Consider the following 7,814-nt stretch of genomic DNA (forward strand, 5'->3'; position numbering starts at 1 on the left):
GTGGAGGGTAGAAGTAACAGCACCGGCAGCATGAATCCAGGGTCGTCCTAGCAGACAACTATAGGTAGGCTGGATATCCATCACACAAAAGGTGCTCTTGAACACCTACGGCCCAATCTTAACTGGCAACTCAACTTCGCCAAAGACAGATCTCTTAGAGCCGTCAAAAGCCCTCACAACTAAATTACTTGGTCTCAGGATGATGTCATCGCAATCCAACTTCATTAAGGATTTCTTTGGAAGAACATTCAGAGAAGAGCTTGTATCAACCAAGACATGGGAAAGCACCGCCCCTTTGTATTCCATTATGGAGATTAGATCACACGGCCAGGATTTGATCTGGAGATGATGAAGCCACCGGAGCCACCGTCTTCTCCGGTGAGCTCCAGAATTCCGGCCAAATTGCAGAAATTAAAACCTCAACCAAATCGTGCGATCTATACATCAATAGAAAGTTGGGATGATGTACATCATCCCTGTACCATCCATTTTCCTTCTAGATCTCTATAGTGTGAGAAATCAGAGATGGAAAAATCTGGTGTTCATCATGAACTCGATGAATTGCAAAAATTAAAAGCATAAACATGATGCCTCTATTGAGAGGACTTCAGCCAACACAAAATCTAAGCCAATAGGTCAAAGGATTAGGAGAATCGAAGGAAATACCAGTTGGAATGTAAGCTTGAGTTCTGGTGATTTGAGCTTGAAACCTTGCTTTCTTTATCAAAACAGAAGTTCAATGGAGTGTATGATGAAGGTCTAGAAGCATTAGATCTAAGAATACAACCAGATGAAGCTGAATTCTAGATCTGAAAAATTTTAAAGAAAATGCAATTGCTTCTTTAGTGATGGTTAGGGAAAGATTTCTGCAGCATTTCAGGTTGAATTAGGCGTGTGAAATGGAGGGAATGAGGTCTCTATTTATAGAGAAAGTGGCAAGGAAAGTGTGGAATGATCCGTGTGCATGGCATGTGAAGCTTCACTGCATGGGCTTGCATGATCATGCACAAGGCCCAAAAATAATGCCAAATGAACTCTGAGCAATAGCCAAAGGGAATTGGACGTGTGAAATGCAAAGGCAAATGCTCATGTAGCAAGATTTCAAGTGAATTCTCCATTTGTACCTAAACAATCATCTCTTCGAAAGTACCATTTAGAAAATCTAAGCATAGGCATATGGGTAATGGTTGGAAAGGTCTTTGTATGAGAAACAAATGTTATGTTGGACAAAAACTCATTTGGAGTGTGGAAATTTATGAAATTTTAATTTAAAGTGTGATGTGCAAAACATGCCAATGCAAGGTTTCTAAAATTGGCCAACTTTCAAGCCCCTCTGTTTTGATGATGCAAGCTTCAAATGGAAAGAGATCCAACATCAAAGTTGTAGATCTTTTCAAGAAAATCAAAATGGACTTAAATTTTGAATCATTTGGATTTTTTATGAAAGAGTTATGGGTACTTGAAGTTGGACTTTTTTGCCTTTTAATGCATTTGGTCAAAAAGGACCTATAATGTCTTGCATTATCACATGCATTTCCTTTGAGATTTTTAAATTTTGTTCAAAATAAAATTTGAAGTAGACATCTTAAGATTTCCAATGCATTTGATCCCACATCAAAATCATAAAAAATGAATGAGTTATGTCCTTGGGAAGTTGACCCAAAATTAGGGTTTCAGTCAAAATGACCTATAATGTATTGGAATGGCAGATGGTCTTCCAAGCTTCAAATCAATTTTTGATGAACATGAAAGTTGTTCATATTGTTCTTAAGAACATTGTTTCTTTTGAAACCATCTCCATTTGACCAACACATAAAACGTTAGGTCTCAGTGCATTTCAAAATAGTCAGATGAATTGACTGATCAACTTCTCAAGTCTACAACCCATATCTTAATGAATTGATGATTGAGGACACTCAAATAAGTTCAAATATGCATGAAATGATGAATTAAAGAACTTCCCTTTATTATATTTGACCATGGGCTGAGGTTGCTTCATGAGCAAGGCATTGTGGTGCACAGATGAATTAGGGCTTCTCTGGGGAACAAACCTCAAATCCTTTGACTTGTGTTGATCAAAATGATGAATTGAAACACTAGGGAGGCATATTTGATGGATGAGAGCTTTGGGAACCATTACCATGCTTGCTTTCATCTCCTCTTGACCATATTTTTGTACCAATGACCTCCTTGAAGCTTTTGACCTTGTGATTGCTCAAGCTACAAACAAGAAATGTTAGTTACATATTTTTGTGCTTTTGGTTAGTGAACAAAATAAGAAAAGAAATGATATACAATTCAAGCATGCTTGGTGATCTCAAACCACTCACAAGGAGTCCCACCCAAAGGCAAGGGGAACCAATATGCTTAAAGATCCTTGAGGCTATGCAATGCAAAGTTATGATGCCATGAGGGATCTTAGGGACAAAATTGGGGTATTACAGATATGACTCCCAATAGGGATCAATTGAGGGCCATATCCCAGAAGGACAAAGAAACATTCAAAGAATATGCCCAGAGGTGGCAGCATAGATCGTGCCTCCGCTAGAAGAGAAAGAGATGACTAAGATCTTTTTGAAGACCTTAAGTTCTTTTTATTATGAGCGAATGATTGCTAGTGCTCCTTCTGACTTCACCGAGATGGTGAATATGGGGATGCGTCTAGAAGAAGGAGTCAGAGAAGGGCGTCTGACAAGAGAAGAAGGCTCTTCTGCCAAACGTTATGGAGCGTTTGCAAAGAAGAAGGATGGAGAGGCACATGCTGTGACCTCCCATGTGAAACCAAGAAGACCCTCTGTAAGGAGGAAGACCGTGCGTCCCGCCGGTAACCAGCACCAGGTGGCTCATATAGCACCTGTCTTCAGAGATAATCAGCAGTACCAGCAACATAACAACAATCAGCAACCGCATCAGCAATATCAACAACAACAGCACCGTCCGCAACAGCAGGCCTACCAGCCTCGAAACAATAATCAAACCAACAGAAGTTACGAGAGGAAAAGGGTCACCTTCGATCCTATTCCGATGACGTATGCAGAGTTATATCCCTCTTTGATAGAGTGGAAATTGATTACTCCACGAGACCCACCGGCTATACCTGCTAACCCCCTGTGGTGGTATAAGCCCGAATTACACTGTGTTTACCATTCTGGTGCTCCCGGCCACGACGTGGAGAATTGCTACCCTTTGAAGACCAAGGTTCAAGACCTTGTGAGGTGTGGTATTTTGTGTTTCGAGGACGTAGGTCCTAATGTGAAGAAGAACCCATTGCCCGAGCATGGGAAATCTGTCAACATGGTCCAGGGTTGCCCTGGCAAATACAAAGTCAAATATGTCAGTCACATTCGACAATTGCTGGTCGAGATGCATCGTTTGTTATGTGACTATAATCACTATGAGCATGACCATGATAGATGTCGAGTCTGTTCTGTTAATCGAATGGGTTGTCGCCAGGTGCGCAAGGATGTTCAAGAAATGTTGGATGAAGGAGTCATTGAGATCCTTCAGAATAGGAATGTTGATGAGGATGAGCCCGAAGTCAATGTGATTTCCCCAGTAATCCGGATACCCGAACCTGTTATCATCAAGTATGATGGTAGCAAGCAGAAGGCTCTCCTGGTTAGCCATCTGTCTTCCTTCTCTTATATAGATGTTGAGGATGAAGTTGGAACTCCTTTCCAAGCTTTATCTATTGCTGAGCCGATTGAGAAGAGAACTCCTTCATTTGCTTCCTACAAAGATGCAAAGTTGGCCATTGAGCGTGGTGCAACCGCTGGTTTAGGAAAAATGATTGAGTTGGAAGACAACAAGTCCCGGGCTGGCATAGGCTTTTCTTCTGGGGTCTTCAATATGCAAGGGTTATTCAAGAGTGGAGGTTTCATCCACACTGGTCAAGACGAGGAGGTTGTTGCTGTTTTGGAAGAAGATACAGAGGATTCTGGCAATTTCATCATCCCTGGAGGGATCTGCAACAATTGGGTCGCTGTGGATATTCCAACAGTTATCCATAAGTCAAAGTAATGCTCATTGTGTTTGAAAACCCTTCTCCCATTCCAAAAGGAGGAGTAATGACATTGTTGGCACATAAATACAATGATATTTTCATTCAATAAATTCATGTTAAATGTTTGCTTTTCCAATTATTTTCCCTTTTCGTTTTTTGCATGAAATTGGTGATCACATAAAACCCTAAAAAATAGAATAAAATCAATCTTTTCATCTGCATAATGATTTGCCTTGTTTGAATTCTAAAGCTTTTCATATCCAAAATCATTATGCAGGTTGATTTCTAGACCCATTGAACATAATGACCAACACCATCTCCCAACTTTGAATTCCCTGTATTTGAAGCAGAAGAAGATGATGTTGAAGAGATTCCTGATGAGATTACCCGGCTACTTGAGCATGAAGAGAAGATCATTCAGCCGCATCTTGAGATTCTGGAAATAGTCAACTTGGGGTCTGAAGATTGTGTGCGAGAAGTAAATATTGGGGCACTCCTGGAAGAATCTGTTAAGAAGGGGTTGATTGAATTGCTACGAGAATATGTTGATGTCTTTGCCTGGTCATATGAAGACATGCCTGGTCTAGATACTGATATTGTGCAACATTTCCTACCTTTGAAGCCTGAGTGCATGCCTGTGAAGCAGAAGCTCAGAAGAACTCATCCTGATATGGCAGTGAAGATCAAAGAGGAAGTTCAGAAGCAAATTGATGCGGGGTTTCTGGTGACTTCTACATATCCTCAATGGGTGGCCAATATTGTGCCCGTGCCTAAGAAAGATGGAAAAGTCCGGATGTGTGTGGACTATAGAGACTTGAATAAATCTAGTCTGAAAGATGATTTCCCTCTACCACACATTGATATGTTGGTAGATAATACAGCTAAATTCAAAGTCTTCTCGTTTATGGACGGATTTTCCGGATATAATCAGATTAAAATGGCACCCGAGGATATGGAGAAGACAACATTCATCACACCTTGGGGAATATTCTGTTATCGAGTGATGCCCTTCGGTTTGAAGAACGTCGGAGCCACGTATCAACGAGCTATGACTACCTTGTTCCATGATATGATGCATAAGGAGATTGAGGTGTACGTTGATGATATGATTGCTAAGTCAAGAACGGAGGTTGAACATGTAGAGCACCTGTTGAAGCTTTTTCAGCGTTTGAGGAAGTACAAGCTTCGTCGGAATCCCAACAAGTGTACATTTGGAGTCCGTTCTGGCAAGTTATTGGGCTTCATTGTTAGTGAGAGAGGTATTGAAGTTGATCCTGCAAAAGTCAAAGCAATACAGGAGATGCCTGCGCCCAAGACTGAGAAGCAAGTCCGAGGTTTTCTTGGCCGCTTGAATTACATTTCCAGGTACATATCCCACATGACTGCCACATGTGCGCCAATATTCAAGCTCCTTCGGAAAGATCAGTCTCATGATTGGACCGAGGATTGCCAGAAAGTTTTTGACAGTATTAAAGAGTATCTGTCTGAGCCTCTGATCCTGTCTCCGACCGTGGAAGGGAGACCATTGATTATGTATTTGACTGTTCTTGAAGATTCTATGGGTTGTGTCCTCGGTCAGCAGGACGAATCAGGAAAGAAAGAGTATGTTATTTACTACTTGAGCAAGAAGTTCACTGATTGTGAGTCTCGATATTCAATGCTTGAGAAAACATGTTGTGCTTTGGCTTGGGCTGCTAAGCGCTTACGCTAGTATATGTTGAATCATACGACTTGGTTGATATCCAGAATGGATCCAATCAAGTATATATTTGAGAAGCCTGCTTTAACTGGGAGAATTGCCCGTTGGCAGATGTTGTTGTCTGAGTATGATATATAGTATCGAGCTCAGAAAGCTATCAAAGGTAGTATCTTGGCTGACCACTTGGCACATCATCCGATTGAGGATTATCAGTCAGTTCAGTATGACTTCCCAGATGAGGAGATTATGTATCTGAAAATGAAAGATTGCGATGAACCTACACTCGATGAAGGGCCAGAGCCTGGTTCCAGATGGAGTATGGTATTTGATGGCGTTGTAAATCAATATGGAAATGGTATTAGGGCAGTGATCATTACTCCTCAGGGCACACATGTTCCTTTTACAGCAAGGCTAACTTTCAAATGCACGAATAATATGGCTGAGTATGAGGCCTGTATTATGGGATTGGAAGAATGTATTCATCTAAGGATCAAACATCTTGACGTTTATGGTGATTCGGCCCTTGTTGTTAATCAGATTAAGGGTGAATGGGAGACGAATCAGCCTGGTCTCATTCCCTATAGGGATTATGCGAGGAGGATCTCAACGTTCTTTATTGAGGTTGACTTCCATCATATTCCTCGAGATGAGAATCGGATGGCAGATGCTTTTGCTACACTTGCTTCAATGATGGTAGTCATACTTTGGAATGAAATCCCCAATATCACTGTGATGCGTCTGGACAGACCAGCTCATGTGTTTGCGGTTGAAGAAGTAAAAGATGACAAACCATGGTATTATGATATCAAGTGTTTCCTCCAAAGTCAGATTTACCCGCCTGGGGCATCTGTAAAAAGATAGGAAAACTTTGAGGAGATTGTCAGGCAGTTTCTACCTCAACGGTGATGTACTTTACAAGAGAATATTTGACATGGTTCTGCTCAGATGCGTGGATAGACACGAAGCAGACCTGTTGATGACTGAGGTCCATGAGGGTTCATTCGGTACTCATTCCAATGGACATGCCATGGCTAGAAAGATGTTGAGAGCAGGCTACTATTGGTTGACAATGGAGTCTGACTGCTGCAAGTATGTGAAGAAATGCCATAAGTGTCAGATTTACGCGGATAAGATTCATATTCCCCCGACACTTCTGAATGTGATTTCATCACCATGGCCTTTCTCCATGTGGGGAATTGACATGATTGGCATGATAGAGCCGAAAGCGTCCAACGGACACAGATTTGTTCTCGTAGCAATTGATTACTTCACCAAATGGGTTGAAGCGGCGTCATATGCAAATGTGACCAGGTAGGTGGTTGTGAAGTTTATCAAGAATCAACTCATATGCCGATATGGTGTGCCGGATAAGATCATTACTGATAATGGATCAAACTTGAACAACAAGATGATGAAAGAGTTGTGTAGTGAGTTCAAGATTGCACATCATAATTCTTCTCCTTACAGACCCAAGATGAATGGGGTTGTTGAAGCTGCTAATAAGAATGTCAAGAAGTTTATCCAGAAGATGGTTATTACGTACAAAGATTGGCATGAGATGCTGCCATTTGCTTTACATGGATATCGTACATCTGTCCGCACTTCAACAGCGGCAACCCCTTTCTCTCTTGTTTATGGCATGGAAGTTGTACTCCCAGTAGAGGTGGAGAACCCATCAATGAGAGTTTTGATGGAAGCCAAGTTGACTGATGCTGAATGGGTTCAGAGTCGTTATGACCAGCTGAATTTGATTGAAGAGAAGAGATTGACTGCCATGTGCCATGGCCAATTATATCAACAAAGGATGAAGAAAGGTTTTGATAAGAAGGTCAAGCCTCGTGTGTTTCAAGAAGGTGACCTTGTGCTCAAGAAAGTCTTGTCTTTCGCACCCGATTCCAGGGGCAAGTGGACTCCAAACTATGAAGGTCCATATGTTGTTAAGAGAGCCTTTTCAAGCGGTGCTTTGATACTTACAACTATGGATGGAGAGGATTTCACTTGTCCTGTGAATTCAGATGCAGTCAAGAAATACTTCTCCTAAAAATAAAAACAGAATAGCTCGCTAAGTTGAAAACCCGAAATGGCGGCTTAGGCAAAAATGAGCGTCTCGGT

Source organism: Lathyrus oleraceus, chromosome 5 (genome assembly GCF_024323335.1).
Source record: "Lathyrus oleraceus cultivar Zhongwan6 chromosome 5, CAAS_Psat_ZW6_1.0, whole genome shotgun sequence".
In the NCBI taxonomy this organism is placed as follows: Eukaryota; Viridiplantae; Streptophyta; class Magnoliopsida; order Fabales; family Fabaceae; genus Lathyrus; species Lathyrus oleraceus.